Source organism: Solenopsis invicta, chromosome 15, assembly GCF_016802725.1.
Source record: "Solenopsis invicta isolate M01_SB chromosome 15, UNIL_Sinv_3.0, whole genome shotgun sequence".
In the NCBI taxonomy this organism is placed as follows: Eukaryota; Metazoa; Arthropoda; class Insecta; order Hymenoptera; family Formicidae; genus Solenopsis; species Solenopsis invicta.
Window position 1 is genome coordinate 4406256 of NC_052678.1, and position 17175 is coordinate 4423430.

Below are 17175 nucleotides of genomic sequence, written 5' to 3' on the forward strand. Positions count from 1 at the left end.
AATTTACTTAGAATTTCTCGTCAAATCTTGTTTCTTCTATCTACAAAATAATTCTCTCGAAGGATTAGGAAACGTCTACAATGCAGTCGTTACACCCAGAGAAAAATTATATTTAAATTAATGAAATCGTTTCTTTAACTTGGTTTTTTTTAAGTTGAAGTGAAAATATTTTTGTGGAAACTAAAAATTTATTTGATTTCAAAAAATTGACGTTATTGACTTTTTAACAGTAAATAAATTATTTGTTCAATTTAAACAAATAATTATTTAATTCGAAGAAAGCACTGATAGAAATGTAAGAAATAATTTAGGTATTCCGACTTTAAAAATATATTTCTTTTGTTTAAGAAAAGATTTGCACAATCAAACTATTTCTTTAATTATAATAAAAGAAATAACCAAAAAATTTCTTCAAATCAAAGAAACTTATCTTTAAGCGTGTAACAGTACACAAATTTCTTTGAGTCAAACAAATATTTCTTGACTCAGAGAAACCTTTCTTTCGGCGTACGATGTTACGACGCTGCGATGGATCAAAGATCAAAGAAGAAAAATTGCACAGACTCTTTATAGTGACGTTTCGCAAGATTTACTGTGCCTACATTATCTTCTTTGATTTGATTGGTCCGTCGTCGCAGCGTTGTAACATCGTAACGACTGCACTATAGACGCTCCTTTAATCGGCGGCAGTTAACGTGGTTTGCGAGCGAAACGCGCTAAATTTAGGCACATCGTCGCGTGTCGTGTGCGAGGCCCGAGGAGACAAACTCCTGGGGCCTCGTCCTCCCCCGTCTGTCTCTCCGCCTGCTACTCGTGGAAACTTCGACTGTGAAAGTTGGAGCTTTGGCCACGACAAGTTGGATCGGCAAAGTTACTCCTGGAACGTTCTCGCCTCGCGCAGCCTTCTCCTATGGAGGTGAAGCATTTTGAATCCGTCCTCGCCACTGTCGCCGTGCGTCGTCGTCGTCGTCGTCGTCGTCTTCATCGTGTTTCGTTCTGAAACGCTGATATTGTCTCGAAATTGTGCGGGACGAAGGGCTGCGGAAGTGTTCCTTGCTGACACACAATGTGTGCGCATGTAAAAGTATTTCTCTCTCTCTTTTTTATTCCTTTATCTTTGTACTTCTTAGTCGAAGACAAGTGACGTTAAAAAAACTGTTTAACTATCTTGGCGATAGTATATAACCGAGATTGCCGTCCTTGACTTATTCTGGCGATGATTTTCGCGAAGTAACATACGGACAAAAGCGTGGGAGGATTCCGTGCAATTTCGAGAGATGTCGAATGGTTGAGTCAAACGCTGAAAATAAATGGGAGCACGCATTTGGAACGGCCAGTTTGTTGCATGCGCTTTTTGACTGTTTACAAGAGAGAGCGGCTTTTATATCGTACCGCGCTATTTTTTATCATCAATAAAAAAAAAGCGACATCCCGAGGCCGATAAAAATAAATATACACAGACGTTAAAAAGGAAACAGAAATTGAGATATAATAAATATCTGTATTCTCTAAATCGGAATCAGTGTGTTATTTATATTAGCATACTGAATAGCTTGATTTTTCAGTGCTACGCTTTACATCGTTAAAAATAAAATTCAATGCATTTTTTAGTTGAACGTTAAAGGTAAAGTACGTTAAATTTAATGCATCTATAATTGAAAAGTGCCTAAAATTTAGTGCACACAAGTTTGACAAGATTAAATTTTTTGTAATGTGCCTGCTTGAAGTTTGCTTTCGTTACATTACTTTGGATTTTGCCGTCTACACTATTAAAAATCGGCAGCGGAATTAATGTACTTTAAATTTAATGTTTAACTTAAAAATACATTGAATTTCATGACATTTTTAACAGTGTATAGTGAAGACAGCTGTAAGGGAACAACCATACAAATTTTTTAAATAGAATTATAATGAACTATATTATAGTTATTGCAACTAAATTAACGGTTAAGAGAACTAATAGAAAATAGTCGTGATTACTATATTATATATTTATCTTATATTTATATTATATAGTTCACCTAACTATATATTATAATTCTATTAACAAAACTTGTATAGTTGTTCTTTTATAATTGTCATCACTACAATTTTTTTCTTAGTATACCAATTAGTGACATACGAATGGTTTTTTAATAATAATACACTGCTTCTAATCAGCGAGAGTACCTCCCTGTTAATCGGAATCACCGAAAGACAGTGATTAATCATTGATCAGTTTATAATTATACTGAAAAAAAGTCCCGTTGCATTATTCAGAGATCTGGTAGATTCAACCAATACGTCTATTGAAAACCGGACGAATCAGAAACCTTGTAGGAATTATCAGATTATAATAAAGTTTATCAAACGTTTCGATTATAAAATTTCTCCTATTACTCAGAAATTTTGGTTTCATTAAAACACAACGATACACGCCCTGTTGATACAATAAAATTATTTTTCCCAGTGTATAGCAGCGCAAGTCGGTAAAATTTCACTGATTCAGATTTAGAGAGCATAATTAAAGAGAGTATAATTAAACCGCGTTAAATTCCACATGTGAACACGTGCGTGCAAAAGCACCAGGTCCGCGGCTACGCGCCGGTCACTTCAATTTCGAGAAATGCGGCCGTTTCGTGACGCTGAACGTTCACGGGTTAATTTGTTCAGTGACGGTGCGCGAAACCGCTGTCACCCGTCGCTGTCGCATTTCGCTTCGCCGCGTTCCCGCGTTCCCTACGCGATGCGCGATTGCGACGAAACGCAAAAGAGTCCACGTGCGATGCGCTGCGACACGTACGCGACAGCCGGCGTGGAAAACGAGCGGCGTGCGTGGCGCGCCGCGTTGAAACGTGCGCCGGGAACGTCGTCGCGGCGCGCACGGACGCAGCCTCCTCCGGGCACCTGTTACACGACCGTGACAAATCTTGTAACGGTTCGTTGCGCGCAGCCCGCGATAAAGCCCTTAGCCACGATGACTGCGCGGATTACGTCAGTGAATTATTGGCCTGTCATCGCGTGCCGATACTGCCAAGGTTGCGGAATCGCTTTATGCAATCGCGTTCGCGCTTTTTTTTTTTTACAAACGGTCTCACGAGCTGGTCACTCTCATTCTTATCGGCCATCATCGATTCGCGTGTGTTACATTTGAATGAGAGCGTGTCGGAATGCGCGTCTTTGAACTATGATGATTTTATTTTGCATGTGCTCTCTGAAGCGGAATCAATGTGTTATTCTCTGATTTGCAATGCTATACTTTGTAATTGTGAGTTTTCACTGTTTTCCAATTAAGATGAAGGTACTTTCGCCGATTCACTGCGAAAAAAATTAGCTAAATAAGTCTAATACGATCAACTAAAGATCGGGTTGATTCAGCAATTATTATTTAGTTACACAGAAAAGATACTCTTCATTTATGTCAACCATTAAAAGTTTTTAACCAAAAATTTATTAAACCAACTCAATATTTAGTTGCACTTGTCGGACTAAATATTTTAATTTTTTAATAAATTTTTTTTCTCAGTATTGGAATCGATGTATTATCGTTAACAAGTATCAAAGACAATGCATATAGAATAGAACTTTATTTTTTCAGCTTATACGTATGGCCAACAAGAAACTTGGTTTACATTCCTATCTTATCTCACACATTTATCCATTAACTAAATGGCTAGTTTTGTAATGCCTCTCTGAGTTATATTATTATAATAATATCTATTTCTATATCTTATATCATTTCTTTAAATTTATATTACATTTCCTTTTCATTATATTCATACAATTTTTTTACAATCTAATATACTTTACTGTATTATCACACGCCTTTCATCTTCTTATCCTTATGGTATACTTTACGTTCATCGTACTCACAATTTCATTATTACACTGAGAAAAAAAGTTGTTACCTTAACTAAATTTTTTAATTTGATTAAACTTTTTTAGTTTAAATATTTACCACACGAAAATAACAATTTTATCGTAGTGTTTAAAAATTTAGCTACATACGAATCAGAAAATAATATGTTGGACTGTTAAAATTACTAATGTTCAGGCATGATGACACTACTGCAAAAAGTTTTAGCGTTCAACAACTTTAAACATCTAATATACATTTTTTTATGATTTAAATTATTTTCAGATCTGTATTTCATCAAAATTGTCCTTTTCGCGTATGTATTTAAATTAAATATAAACGCTTAAACTGAAGTACTCATGTATTTCATACATTTAGGTTAAACACATAAATACTTGAACTGAAGAAATTTAATCAAGTTGAAAAATTCAGTCAACTTTTTTTTTCTTAGTATATATAATACTACATATACTTACATGCTTTTCTTATTTTACTCTGTTATCCTTATTCTATACATTTTCTTCTTTCTTTTTAACTTCTTTTCTTTGTCTGAAAAACAGTGCATATATTATATCACTAATTGACGTTATACGTATAGCACTGAAATCAGTAAAATTCCACTGATTCCGATTTTAGGGAATAACATTATCGATCCAAGAAGCAGCGATATTTCGGGAGCCAACGAGCGAACGAAAGTAATCTAATGGCGTTTCAATTTTGTGAAATTTCCATCTGGAGATTTAATTATTTAATTCGCAAGTTTAACCCGCGATTCTCTATCGAGCTGTTAATTTAAATATTGGCATGTAAATCCGCCGTCATGTCGTGAGGCCACGTAGCCGTGGTGTTACGTTCGCTTTATGCGACAGTTAGGAAAGTTCGCGTTTAGCGTAGATCCGGTTACATCCAATGCTTCTTTCGGACTCTGGCAAACTTCCGCCAATTTCTCGCTTCAAACTCGCGGAATTTTTCGTCGCCCTCGGAGCGTGTAAATCTTGTAAGGAGGGCAATCGCCGTGGAGCACGAGAGAAATTTCGTAATGGAATTACAACAACTTTACGTTGGCAGAATTTGTTGTTACAATACACATATTAACATTTTGTATTTATCATTAGTCGAATACGAACTCTCTCTTGAAACTGTTCATTTAATTCAAACAGTCATTGATATTTTATTGAGAGAAAAAATTGTAGTGGCGGCAACCATACAAATTTTATTAACAGAATTATAATACAGCCTCCCATATCCGAAGTTCCATTATCTGAATATTTAATATCCGAACGTTCTACTATTCGAATGTTAAAACATTATGAAATTAATTTTGTTTTTTTTTACGTAAAGAATTTTAATTTTTTTTTAAATAAATGAAATCTTTTTTGTTAAAAATTTAAGTTTCTGTTGGAATAAATAAAGTTTAATATAAAAATGTGTTTATTCTATTATCCGAACAATTTTGTCTCCCTGTTATTTCGGACATGGAAGGCTTCACTGTATATACTATTATATAGTATATAGTATAATATATACTAATAAAAAATAATTGTAATTACTATCTTATATAGTATATTACAACTATTTTTTTATTAGTGCTCTTAACCATTAACTTAGTTGTAATAATTATAATATAGTTATTGCACTTAACTATATATTATAATTCTATTAACAAAATTTATGGTTGTCTCCCTTATAATTGCCATCACTACAATTTTTTCTCTTAGTGTGCATTATAGCAAGACATTAGTCGCATATCGATTAACTTAATACGAATGTTCAGTTTTGTCGATTGCAACGGCGAATGTTTGGGAATAGCAATAATAATATTTACAGAGCATTACTTGTATTTCTGACTACTTCTGGTTACTTCTGTGTCTCCGGTCGATTTTAATCTTTTTTTCCTTTGTTTATTTCAGGTGAGTTTGCTTTTCGTTTCTTGAGGGACAAAAGACTTCAGCGCGCGCCGAGTTGGTGAGTTAAGGTCGAAAGTTTCGTAAAGATCTATCTCTCTCTCGCTGGACTCGGAGGAGATTCGCTGCCGAGAGGATCTCCTTCACCGTGGATGAGTTTTAGCATCGAGATCCTTTCCGTCAGCATTGAACTTCTTCCGCTTCCATCGAAAGTGAAATTACAGAGTGAAAACATATACACTAAGTGTCGAAAACTTGACCGCTAACGGTCGCAAGAACTGAACGAGAGACTTCCAATTCGCGTTATCGTCAAAGTTCTCAAGTCAGTTGGCGACTAGCGATAAACAGCGCGAGATTTATTCCCCGTAATAAATTCCAGGTGGTAGGTTTTGAATTTCACGAATTCACGTTTCAATTAGAACGCCGTATACTTTTGTTGTTCGTGAAACCACGCGCTGTTTTCAACGATTACGAGCGCGCTTTCGCCGCGGTGCGCCGCCGGTGTATACAGCCAGCGAACGCTCTCGGAAAACTTCGTAACAACGTTTATGGGCCGCCCCCGATTAGGATGCTTATTAGGCGAGCGGGTAAAACTCTGTTCGCCGAACGAACAGCGCTCTCGCTCGTTGCCGCGGAAATTGCGACGACGCGTTTGCCCGATATGTTTCGCCCAAAGTAAGTAAAAAGTCCGCACCGTCCGACGGGACAACGGGTCGGAACGAGCGCGGGCGATTGGGAAATCGATGGGACCGTGTCGAGAGCGGTCGCGAAATTCTAAATAACCGATTGCACCCTCGGGTACACCGGCGCGACGGCGACGGCGACGGCGGCGCCGGCGGTGACCGGTTGCCTCGTCAGCTGGAGAGACGGTCCGATTCTTCGGAGGCTCGTATGAGGAGGAAAGGGGCCGCGGTGGCATTACGCATTTACAAAACGGAATTGCGTTCCTCAATCTGCGAGCCGTGGGAGCCCCTCGCTGGTTTCTTCATGAGGCTCGTTCCGTCCGCTCGTTCCCTTATTGCCGGGCGCGCCGTCGGCGGACAAGCGGGCCTCTCCTCTTCGCTCGTGCGATATGCGATGTGGATGTGGTCCTGCCTGAAAATCTCCGACCGAGATAACTCGTCCTACTCCGCTCCGGCTACTTCCCGCGAATGCGGAATGTTCCCTCGTTTCGAGATTAAAATAAATATTAGAGCGTGTTCGACGCGTGCGATTCATTTTTTTTCTTTTGCGCGCGCGGTCCGAGGAGCGCAATTTACTTAAAATGTTGAATTAAAAAAAAAATGATGGCCCGTTTTTCTCAGTCTGCGAGAGGTATCGGAGTTAAGGAAGCACGTTTCTCTTTATCACGAGGGAAGAACCGCGGCGATAAGGCACGTTAGGGATACTCCGTAACGTTTGTTGCGTTTTAACGAGAGAGCGAGGGAAAGAGAGAGAGAGAGAGAGAGAGAAATTCCGCGAGCAGTTGATTTTCGGAAATTAGGCAGTAGCTTAGAGCACAACGGTTCCCTCACAAACATATTATCTCGCTAACGAAGCCGTGGAAATTAATTGTAACGCCTGACTCGACCCACGACGTGTCGGGCACATGCTGGGGTTTATGCGACTAGGGTTTATGCGACTAATAACGGTAATTTATGGCACGAATCATTTTAATCTCGAGTAATCTTCTGATTTATAAAATGACTTATTTTCCCCATTAGTAAGATTCATCGAGAGAAAACACTCTTTTTGCGTGAATTCTCTAAACGCTTCCAGAAATAATTATTTGCAAATTGAATTGAAATCTTGAAAATAGGTTTGATTGGATCGAAATAAATTTATAATCTGTTTCAACCAAAGAGAGAAGGTGCAAGGCTATCTTCGTCATTTTTGCGTTCGAACGAATCGTTCGATTTCTGATGGCGCGTCGGATCGACGCCACGCATTGTTTCGCGGCGGGTCATCATCGATTTCCCACGTAGCGCGAAGTTCTCGCGGGAATCGCAAATTCGCTCGACGCTCGGCATCGGAAGGCAGAAAGATGGCCGGCGAAAACGAAATTGCGTTACCGTTGCAGAGAGAGAGACAGAGAGAGAGAACAACGCGGAGCCCGAGAACGGGGACGGCGGTGGGCAGCCGGTACGTGGAAATTTTCCCCACCTGTTGCCAAACAATTCCCATGGAAACGAAGTTACGGCCACGGGTTTCCGGCGGATAAATACCGCGCGTGCAGGTAACAACGCGCGCGCGCGCGCGTGTTCGTCCAACAATTCGCCCGACGAGAAATGTGTTTCCCGAACGAGAATGGAGAGAAAACGGCTTTCGTCGACCTGCCGCAAAAGGGACATCCGACCCAGGTCGCATTACGTCGATTAATACTGAATTCTCGTCGACTCTGAACTTTCCCTAACGATAGGAAAATATTTCCCGTGTAGACGACGCAGATATTTCGTATTTGTCTCGAAACTGGTTTCATACTGAATTTTTTCTTCTTGGTAAAATTTCTGAAAGGTATTGTTTCAAATCTTGTTTCATGGCACGCTTTGAAAAGAATCGAGAAACAAATTTTTTTTAAGAGATAAGCGAGTATCTTGGGTTGTATCGAGTTTTTCAGGTTTTGTGCGTTTTTATTTTTTATAGATAATGATTAAAATTTGCTATTCAATGCTAATTCTATTGTGAATTAATTTCAATTTAATTTATTTAATTTAAATTATTAATTAATGTAATAGATTTACATACATTTATATGAGTGATATTCCAGGTGAAATTGACCGGTCTTTGGACTCGACCATTTTTTATTCCAATTATTTTTTGCCAAAAAATTTCATCATGCATATGAAATATGAAATATTCTTAAAATATTTATTACGTATAATAGATTTTTTGTAATTTGCTATAAAAAAAAAATAAGAAATTGAGTTTTTAACTATAATTAATATTTGAAGGATGAAAATAAAAATAAATTAACAGTTTTTTAAAAATTCTTTGAAAAATGATTTCATTTGATGCCATGGGTTTTTTTAAGCGGACTCAACTAAAAAAAAAATCCGGTTTTTAGTAGGTTGGACTCACCTCTTCGAACTTGGCTTCAATATCGGCATTGTTGCTCGACAATGGCAAAGATGTTTACGTGGATATGCTTTACACTCGTCGGGCAGTTTAATTAAGAACTTATGTTTTAATGAACAAACGTTTATTGTCTCTTGTACATACTCGAGAGCGACGAGCGCGAACGAGGTATTCCGATGATTCCTTTCTTCTGTTTTCTCTTTTTTTTTTTAATATCTAATATGCTCGCTATCGCTCTGATGGAAAGCGCTCGTCGGGACGAATCGTGTCGGGCTTAAAAATCTGGAGAGTTTAATTAGAGACGTCTCTTGTCGCCGCCTCGAAGATCAGAGTCGTAATATAAGGGTTGTCGTCGCCGACGTCGTCGTCGCGGCCTGCACCGTAGGGGGTGCAATATACCGAGGCCAGAGGGGGTCGTCTGCAAAGGGTTGTTCTCACGTCGAGCCGCGGAGATACGATTTATATTTTTTAATCAGCACTGCCGTTCCTGACAGTTTTGCAATGTTAGTAACTTTTAATTTCCTCTTGCTCTCTCTGGTAACGCGGCTGCAAACTGAGATATTTAGCATGATTTAGCCCGGCAACGGCTTATACTTTATACGTTTCCTCTCAAGTACGAAGTGTTACGGGAGTTGACGTTGCAAATCTACAGATTTTATCTTCAAGGATCTCTCCAAAAGAGAGTCTCGCGGAGCAGCTCTCGTGAAAAATCTCGGCACGAGGTCTACTTAATATTCGCATGTAAATATCCGGCTGCGTCAAATGATGAAGACGGCGGCGCCGCCGCCGCCGCCGCCGCCGCGTTAACGATAAATAATCCTCGGGCGTTAATAAACATCGCGCTCCTCTCCGGAACGCGCACGGTGCGGTGTGCTGCAGAGGTTCTACCTTTCGAGAGAAATAAATTGCACCGCGCGCGCGTCCCGCTTCTCGCGGCGCGAGGGAACGCTGAACGCATCTAATAGAATTTTTCTCTCGACAAAGCCGCGCGCGCGCGCGCGCGCGCGCGAGGAGGAGACGCGCCACGTGATTTACGGCGGTATACACGGCGCGGTGTCGCCGAGGACGACGTCTCGAGTTAATCGTTATCTTCCCACGGGACTAGCCCGAGAGCTGGACGGACGCGAGTCGCAGCACGTCTTCCGGGGTGAGTGTGTGTACGTACCTGCGGCCTGGGTGACTACAGACTATCACCTGGGCGCGTTTTATCGGTCGTTGAGGGTGGCGCGGCGGGGGTTGGTAGCCTAATAATTTACAGCGACAAGGACGCACGTCCCCGTTATTGGCCCATAAAGAACCCTCGCTATGGTCGGGCTCGTTCACTATTGCCTCTCTTCCGTTTTATATCATCGCGTTTGGTTCTTCGTTGTTGCCGCACCGCCAGGGCGCTGTCGACTCGCGAGATAGAAATTGTATCCTGATGTTTTCTTTAAGCGTCTCGAATATCGAATTATAAATGTACCTGCGTTACTTCTCTCCTCTCTCCGTTTTTTTTCCCCCGGTAAATGTTTTTTTGGGTGAACGAGGGGTAGAACCTCGAATTGCTTTAGTTAACACAGCGAATTACGACTGATATTTATCATACGGCGATGTGCTCTGGAGAATAACGTAAAAGAGGAAACAAGGTGGTCTTGTTTCAAGATGTACCTGCCGAGCGCGTATGTACGTTGTCTCTCACCGCTGGCAGTTTGCTCAGGAAGCTATTAACTTTATTATTTTTTACCAGGAGGAGAGTAATGTCGCGACTGTAAACCGGAGTCTCACGGCACAGCGGCGGCGGAGGCGCCCGGTTGACGAGAGGTCAGCGCAAAGCCGTCGCGCTCGTAAACACGATAATTTTAGGATTTCCTTCTTTTTCGCGAAACAAAATCTCGCAGCGCCTCGTAAGCCGCGTGTGCCGCCCTTACGTTCGTCCAAGACGACAGCAGCGCGGGCTCTAATTCAGGAACATCCCGGTATAGGGACACCTTAACGCGCGCGGCACGCTCTCTCAGACGCGTTAAATACGCGCTTTAAATAGTCACCCATCGGATTACCCTCCGTCCAGGTCACATTCCCCATCGCCTTCTCCGTTACGTGACTGTGCACAAAACCGCGCTTTGTTACATGTTCGTTTATGGAGCGTGCAACGCGATTAAACGGAGCGGGTCGAATCGAATTTTCGCCTTTCGACTTTCGCGCGGTAAAATTCGCGCGTCGTTTAAAGTTAAACTAATCGACGTTTCAAAGTGAATTAAAAAATAAAGCAGAACCGCGTCGCGTTTCGCAGAATTATGTATCCTTACGTGGCCGTCATTTCCGTCGTTAGTGACGACACTTCGGCTTAAAGGGTCGCCTTGAGTGCCTCTTAATATTAAAGTCCGGGGACTAACGGCTGCCGTTATTGGCACCCTCATATTAATCCGGTTACGGCCGCTGTACAGCAGCGTACCGTGGAAATTTGTAGGATGCCATAAATTTTAAAACTTGCTCACGCACCTGCGTGCGCCGCGTCGCCGACGGCTTAATCGTATACGTCGTGCAAACGATGTTCTATCCGTGTAGCGGAATGTAGTTTTATTAACTCTTTCATCTCGCAAATAATTTTACAGCTTTGAAAAAAAAATATTTGCATCTTTGTGCACGTTGTAAAGCAAACAAACGGTTGGAAATGTTTTGATACTTTGTAAACGTTTCGCATTTTTTTTTTATGTATTATTTTTATTGCAATATTGTAATTTTGCACTTTGCATTGCACAGTTATTATAATGAAAAAATTTTTTTTATCTTTGGGTGAAATCCATTTAAAATATTTCAAGAAAGTTTTAGCTCTACAAGAGTTCTTATTTTACTTAAGATAACTTTTATCACCGTACTGTAACGACATCAAACGAGAGGCGACGATACCGTATCTTATTGAGAAGTTTTTAGATACCTGTCAAAGTATTTATGCAAGCGTAAAATCTTCAAATTTATACACAGCTTAGACCGTAAGGAATTAATACGTACTCACTGGAGGTGTGCAAATAGTTCGAATTTGAATCGAATCGATTTACAGTGGGTTCGATTCATTTTGAATCATCTGCGATTCGATTTCGAATCGATTGTCTATTTTGATTGTTTTATTTGTATCTTCCGCGGAACCAATCTTGTACAGGCGCGCACCAATTCTGGTGCCTGATTGTTTGTCAATTTCCAAAAGTTTTCTGAATCGGTTTTAAATCTTGTAAACTATTCGAAAATTTGTGTGCACGATAGACGAATTGTCTTCGTAAATTTGTTTCACAGTATTTCACAGATTTGTCTCATAATTTTATAGAATTTAAAACAAAATTTGAAATTATTATATTTTCCTAATGAAGTGCTTTAAAGTACCAGCATACACACTTTGATAGCAACATTATGACTTGTACGGTGTGTAATACCCTTATACTCATTATTTAATATAAATTTTTATTTAATACATTATTTTTTTAAATTATTTTCAAAAATTTTTACGGCTAATAATTTTTTCGTCTATTAAAAAGAACTTGCTCTCTAAAATTTTTCGAGTGGAATTTCATCTAAAAGAGTGAAATTCTACTCTAAAAGTGTGAAAATCCTGCTACTTTTTATCAAGACTAGCTGGATTTTCACATTTCTAGAGTGGGATTTCACTCCAAAGAATTTAGAGAGTGCAATGTTATTGAAAATACTTTATTACATTTTAATTGGCACGTAATGTAAATCCGGCAAAATTTGATTCGAATTTGTTTTCGAATTAAAGAGATTTAATTTGATTTCGAACATGTTATCAAAGATTCGATTCGATTCAACCTCATAAATACTTGATTCGCACACCGTTATAATATTCACGTATAAAAATATGGACTGCAGTGATAATTTTTATTTCATAATTCACTATACGTAGTCACGTACAGTGAGAACGAAAGGGGTAAGAGTGAATCATGCCCATACCGTTTGTTTTATTTTTCTATTTACAAATACAAAAAAATGTTGCGCTTGAAATATTTTGACTCTAATTATCATCATCCGTCCGACTCGCGGAAAACGTACGATTTTTGTTTTCGCCATAATGACATGGGAGTAGAAATCCTGCGCAATTACGGACGGATTAATTATTGTATTAATATTTTATGACGGGGCAGTGGCGCAAATGTTAATTATGTAACACGGTTGATTGTACCCCGTTTTAATAGCTTATTAATGCCTCATTATGCGTGCACGAACGTTAATTATTAATGTAAACGGCGTGCTGCGTATGCAGCTATTGTTTTCCTTCCTTTTTCACAATAACGGATAGCTAATTGTCGATAATCATATACTTTTCTCATCGAGCTTCGAAACATATACATTGGAGGACTTCTGTCCGCATTTATGAACACATTACATGATGAAATAAAGCAACAACTTTTGTTATTAAACAAACGCTTGTCAAAAAGTAATGCGATTCAATATTATATAAAAGATTTTTAAACGTGGCTTTTGAAGTGGGGAGAGAGAGAGAGGGGTTTATGGCAGTGTGCCCAACGTTATGCGGGATCGTTATTTATTTAGGATTACCGTTATTCCCAATTAAATTGACTGGAATCTTGTCTGTCGCCGCCGGTCCTGATTGGCCGACTATTAACGACGATCGCCCGTAACGATCGCGGCGCGCGACAAATACAAATTAATTAATAACGTTCATAAACCATTTGCGGGAGTAGAGTAGCTTTAACGGCACCGCTCGAACGGGGTTAGTTAATACCCGTTAAATTATCTCCGGTACTTACGCAAAGATCATTAATTTATGCTCCGTTGCATATCGCATTTGTGTGCGCGTGTAAGCGATAGGAGATCCACCGATCCATTTATAGTGTTTGAAACAAGGGACATGCTCTGGCCGAGAAAGTGTTCAACGGCCGGAAGTTCAAGATTTGCGAATTCTTGCCGCTATTCCTGGATTTTTTTTTCAAAGATCTCGCGTTATTTTATGTATAAATAGCGAGTTTTGTGCACGTCAGGACACACACACGTGCTACTTTCAGAAGTAATGACCACCGCCTCTCGAAGTTAAATATTGGAACTGCGACAAATGCGCTTTGTGGCGACCCCGCTGTGGAGAGACGTTTCGTCGTCAAAGAAATTCTCTCGAAAGGCTTCTTCTTCTTTTTTTTTTTTTTTGTTTCTCAGCTCGTAACGGCCCTTCACTCTCTCTCCTCACTGGATTAAAGTCTAAACGTCGCGCGCCGCGTCGCGAAAGGGAGAGAAAGAAAGGGCATGGGGGAGGGTGGCGGAGGAAAACGCGGAGTATGAAACGGCGCGGTGGCAAGGTAGTTTTTTAATTTCTCTGCCTGCGAGCAGGCTCTTTAAAGCGATTGCACGCGCGCGTTTTCCCTCTGATTGACTTCCACTTTGCAGAAAATCTTCCGGTGTATGCAGCGGGTTGGAGATGCTTCTCTCCGGCGTCTTTCTCCTCTCGTTTGCTCTCTCTCTCTCTCTCTCTGCTGCTGCATCATCGGACTACTCGCGTTTATTTCGCGATGCTGCTTCTCGCGCGAACTGCCCGTAATTACTCCGGTTCGATTCTCGCTTACTTACTTCGCTCGGCTTTCTTCGTCGTCGGCCTTTCTCGCTTCTGCGATTAAGTGATTGCAACCAGAAGCTTTGCGCGTCTGCTTTTCTCTCTCTCGTCTTGCCTTCCTTTTCTTGTACCTCTCCTTATTCCAAGACGAGCAATTCTTCTTAATTAACATACCGATCAGTTCATGATGTCGCATTAACGAAGATCCTATTCTAAGAACTTGTGCTGTCAGGCATTAGTGAACCGGTCACGATTCTTGATATTATTTTATGTCTTCTTATATCGAGTTATAGGCGTAGAAGCGTTTTTTTTTTTTATTTTTTATTTCTATGTTTAGGGTCAGATAAAATCGTTCGAAAAATTTATACGATCGAAGAGTTTGCCTTCAAACGTTTGCAGATAATTCTAACATTACTGTATACCCGCAGTTTTATGCTACATATTTTTTTTTATCTTAATTATTTCACACGTACGCATTTACTTCGTAAAGCATCAATTTATTTTTTACTTCTTTTTGTTCGATTTACGAAGGCACGTCGGCTTGATTAATCGTCAATTTATCCATTTTCTTTTATTAACGCAAAAGAATTTATCAAACATTTATAAATTGTTATCGAGACGATACGAGGTACGAAGTTAGTCATTAGTCGTGCCGCGACATTAAAAGCCTCGAATCGAGCGCGTAACGATTGTTAATCGCAGCCCGATCCGCGCGCGGCACGCGTTTTTATTACGGCCGTGCCGATAATGCGGGCTATTATTTTCGGCGACGTGCATGCATTAAATGGGGGGAGAGGGGGGAGTATTAAATCGGATACTAAAATCGAGCGAGCACGAGGTTCATCCGTGCCGATGTGACACCTCGCGGCTTCTAGCCGATCGTTAAAACGTCTCTGTGGAATGACCGCTCGTAAATCAACCGCGGCTTCGTTCGTCCGAACATTCGTCATGCCGCGAACAAGTTTTTTTTCTCCCCTCTCCCCTCCCCCCACCTTTTTTTTTTTTCATTCGTGTCGCGACCGATAACCGAAAAAGAACAGCGCGCGGCGATATGAAAAAAAAGTGACGATAAGCTTATTGGATCTGTTCTTTCCTATGTCGCTCGCTATTTGTTTACGTTGTTTCTTTCCTCGCCGAAGTTTGACGACAACTTTCTGATATTGGAGGAAAATTCGCATTAGAGCGCAACTGTAAAGGACAAACCTAATATTGACGGTGCCGTGTAATTTGGGAGTCGGTCTATTTTAGTCGAAGCTAAATTGCCGCTGAAATTGCGGTTCAATTAGCAAGCGGGAAATGCATTTGGAAATTCGCAGAGGGAAACCGCGATGAATGGAAAAAGTCGTCCGTTCTCGCGCGACGACAATTATCATTTTTGCTAGCATCGGTTATTAATTAACGTTTGTCCGAACTTGAAGCGACAGTAATATCTATGTTGATTGAGATTCTCTCCGGTCTCTTTTTCGACATTTTTTTTTTTTCATTCGCGCGTTATTTTATCTCGCTTCGTAATTTCCACGTGATTGTCGTGCCACGTTTTAATCCATATTTACATGACTACAATATATACATTGCATATTTCATGAGACTTAGCGCGCGGAGTATTTTTCCCACGGCACGAACATAAATTATCTTCGAGCGTTTTCTTGTTCTTGCTTCCTTTCAGTAATCTACTAATGTGTAAATCTCCCCCTCTCTTTCCCCCCACGCATTTGCATTTTTCATGATAAAAAAAAAAGAATTATGTCGCGAGCGTTGTCACGGATGCGTCGTGAGATTTTAGGAAGGTGCGACTAAGCGCCGAGGAAAAAAAAGCACTCAGTGTCGCACTAACGATCTCGTGGCAACGAGAGACTTTTTCCTCACGCGAGTTTACAACAACGTTTCTAAAGTGGACGTCGATTTGAAAAATTTACCGAGCACTGACGAGTAGTCGTCGAGGGCCCTCGAAGGGAACGCGAGCGGAAAGCGGCAAAGGGTCGCGTCGTGCGGACGTCGTTCTAACTTCCGATCGAGCGTACGCGGCACTTAAACGTGGTTCGTTAGCTCCTGGGATTGCACCTGGATTTAGCGAGCGAGTTACCTGCGGCTTCTCACCACTAGGAGGAATAGCGAGCACGTTCTCCATTGCCGGGCGATTGGCTCGCGCACGAATGTAACTTCCTTTCTGAGCCGCCTACGTGCCTGGAGCCTCGGTTATAATCGGGCCACGCTATCGTGTAATGTGTGTCGCCTACATGCCGTCCTGCTAAGAAATCGTTTTTTTTTTAATTCTTATTTTTTCGATAAGACTAATGCAACGTTAACAATGTTAACATTTACAATATGTTGACGCGTACATTTTATCATAGACTTTTTATGTTTTAAAGGTACATTACGTGTTACTCGTTTATCCGCTCATAAATTGTTGTTATTTTAACGCTAAGAAATGTTAAATATTTTGCGCAAAATGTTCAAATAGTCACATTATATTAAAACCGGTTTTTGTTAAATTTTTGTGTTGAATTTTGCGTTTAACGTATTCAAATATTAATTAATATGACGTGATTGTTCGTACATTTTGCGTTATATCGATATTTAACATTTCTTAGCGTTAAAGTAACACAATTTATGAACGAATAAACAAATGACACAAAAATAATGTATTTCTAAAACACGATGTATGATGAATGAATAAAATGTACGTGTCAATCTGTTGTAAATGTTAATTTTGCTGAAGATACGTTTCCACATTCTGTTTCCAAACTGTGTCCAAGTTGTTGTATTTTCTAACATATTTATCTTGTGTTAAATTAACACGAAAATTTGAGTGGGGTTTGAGACACGCGATATATATT

At 40.1% G+C, this 17175-nt stretch overlaps 1 protein-coding gene across 10 annotated transcripts in view; it reads left to right on the top strand.

The window, feature by feature from the left end:
- The window catches only part of LOC105207684 (polypyrimidine tract-binding protein 1), a 478610-nt gene that overhangs the window by 176506 nt on the left and 284929 nt on the right, over window positions 1-17175 (top strand). Inside the window, exon 1 of one of the 10 annotated variants that reach the window (XM_039457819.1) lies at window positions 5780-5800. The exons of the other annotated variants lie outside the window; for them this stretch is intronic. The gene's annotated coding sequence lies outside the window, so the exon portion shown is untranslated. Of the gene's footprint in view, window positions 1-5779; window positions 5801-17175 lie in introns of those variants that run through there. 10 annotated transcript variants of the gene reach the window in all.